The sequence below is a fragment of the Sarcophilus harrisii genome, chromosome 2 (assembly GCF_902635505.1).
Source record: "Sarcophilus harrisii chromosome 2, mSarHar1.11, whole genome shotgun sequence".
In the NCBI taxonomy this organism is placed as follows: Eukaryota; Metazoa; Chordata; class Mammalia; order Dasyuromorphia; family Dasyuridae; genus Sarcophilus; species Sarcophilus harrisii.
Window position 1 is genome coordinate 453280151 of NC_045427.1, and position 2336 is coordinate 453282486.

Here is a 2336-nt window from a genome sequence, read left to right on the forward strand (position 1 = left end):
TTCTGCCCTCAAAGAGCTTTCAACTTAAAGGGAGGCACACAGAGAATAAATATAGGACACAGACTATTCCTCTGATGCCCTCAGTACCAAAGGAGATGCCATTAGTCACAGAAGAGAACTTGTGACTCAGGCAAGGAATTATTTATTATTCAGATTAATTTAATTCATGTTAATTCCAACATAAGGGGAGACCCCATCTGTCTAAAGCATGAGTCTTTCTTAAATCTGAGTACTCTCTTTTGGAGGGGGGGTAGATGATTTTTCTTAATTAAAATTTTTTATTATCCCTAAAAACTTACATTAGTATCAATGTATATATAACTACATTTTCATAACTACAGTATTTCATGAGTTACAGTAAAGGTGAAGTTCCAGGTCATGTGAAAAATAACCCTATCAATATAGTTATGTCAATTATAGATTCTTAAAACTGCATAGAGTAAAAATATCATTTAATCAAATCTATACATTCTTTAGTGTCCCCAACAAGTAGTCATTTGCCTTTTGGCAATCTCTGATTGAAAGTTCTTTTATTTTTTAATTAATAAGCATTTATTTTCTCTTCCCTCTCTCCTTCATCTCTTCTAAGTTCTTCATACTTAGCTGGTTTGCTTTCTGTGATTTTCACCAGTTAATCTCAGTTCTGCTACTTGGTACTGAACAGAGCAACTCTTTCCAGAAGGAGAACCCATTAAATATCTCAAGAGAGCTATCATGGTCCCTCAAATCTTCTGCAGACTATACATGTTCATTTTAAAAAAATTCATCTGTACATTTCTTTTGTTTTTTGATTACAGTAGTCTAATTCAGTTCTTATCCTTACTAATTGATCATACTCTTTTGCCTTTGTTGTCTATTGACCCTATTTCTCATAGATTGAAACTAAAGCCAATTAAAATCATTAATCATAGTGAAAAATCAAAAACTTTGCATATGTGAGGCCCTATGAGGATGCTAAGGATATAGTAGACATACTAAAGATTGTATCAGCTTTGGCCAAAATAGATTGTGGGATTAGCACATAGTAATTTGAACAGAAATATCCCAATGATCCAATATAAGGAATTATTTTTGGTGAAACCTATCACAGATCTAATCAGCCCAGTGTTGCTTTATAGCAGTGTTAATGTTGTTTAACATGCTAGTTACTTTATGACATGCCTACTTGCCTGTAAATTATAGTATGCTAAAAGAAGCTGGTACAAGATACAAAACAAATTCAGATAAGACATTAGCATTTTATATATTATCAACCAAGTTCAAACATAAAAGATAAAAAGAGAAAGTCCACTTAAAATAACTGTAGAAGACATAAAATAAATTGTAGTCTATCTGCCAAGACAATCTCAGGAACTTAAGAATACAACTATAAAATGCTTTTGATGCAAATAAAGTCTGATCTAAACATTTGGAAAAATATTAATTGCTTATGGGTTGGCTGAGCAAATATAATAAAAATGACAATTCTACCTAAAGTAATTTCTTTATTCAATGGCATACCAATCAAATTGTCAAAATTATTTTATGGAGCTAGAAAAATAATAGAAAAATTCATCTAGGAGAATAAAAGCTCAAAGATATCAAGAAAATCAATTAAAAATACAAAAGAAAGTGGTCCAGCCACACCAAGTCTCAAATTATAGTATAAAGTGGTAATTATCAAAACAATCTGATACTGGATAAGAAATAGAGTGGTGGATCAATGGAATAGATTAGGTACAAATTACATTATAGTAAATGACCTTAGTAATATAATACATGTTAAACCCAAGAATCCAAACATTTGGAACAAACATTTACTATATGACATAAATTTCTGGGAAAATTGGAAAATAGTATGGCAGAAAGTAGGAATAGACAAACATTTCACAAATATACCAAGATATGGTCAACATAGATACATGCTTTACACAAAAAGGGTGATGCCATAAGCAAGCTAAAAGAGGATGGAATAGTTTTTCTGTCAGATTTATGAACAAAGGAAAAATTCAGGATTGAAGAAAATCTAGAGAGCGTTACAAAATGAAAAATAGATCATTTTGAAAGTATAAAATTAAGAATCTTCTGCACAAACAAAACCAATACAACTGAAATTATAAGAAAAGTAGAAAACTGGGAAAAATTTTGCAGCAAATATTTTTGATATATGTCTCATTTCTCAAATATATAGAGAACTGAGTCAATTTTATAAAAATACAAGTCATTTTCCACTTGATAAATGCCCAAAGGAAATGAACAGGAAGTTTTTAAATATAGTACTTGGAGCTATCTATAATAATTTGAAAAATTTCTCTGTCACTATTGATTAGAAAAATACAAATTAAAACAATTCCGAG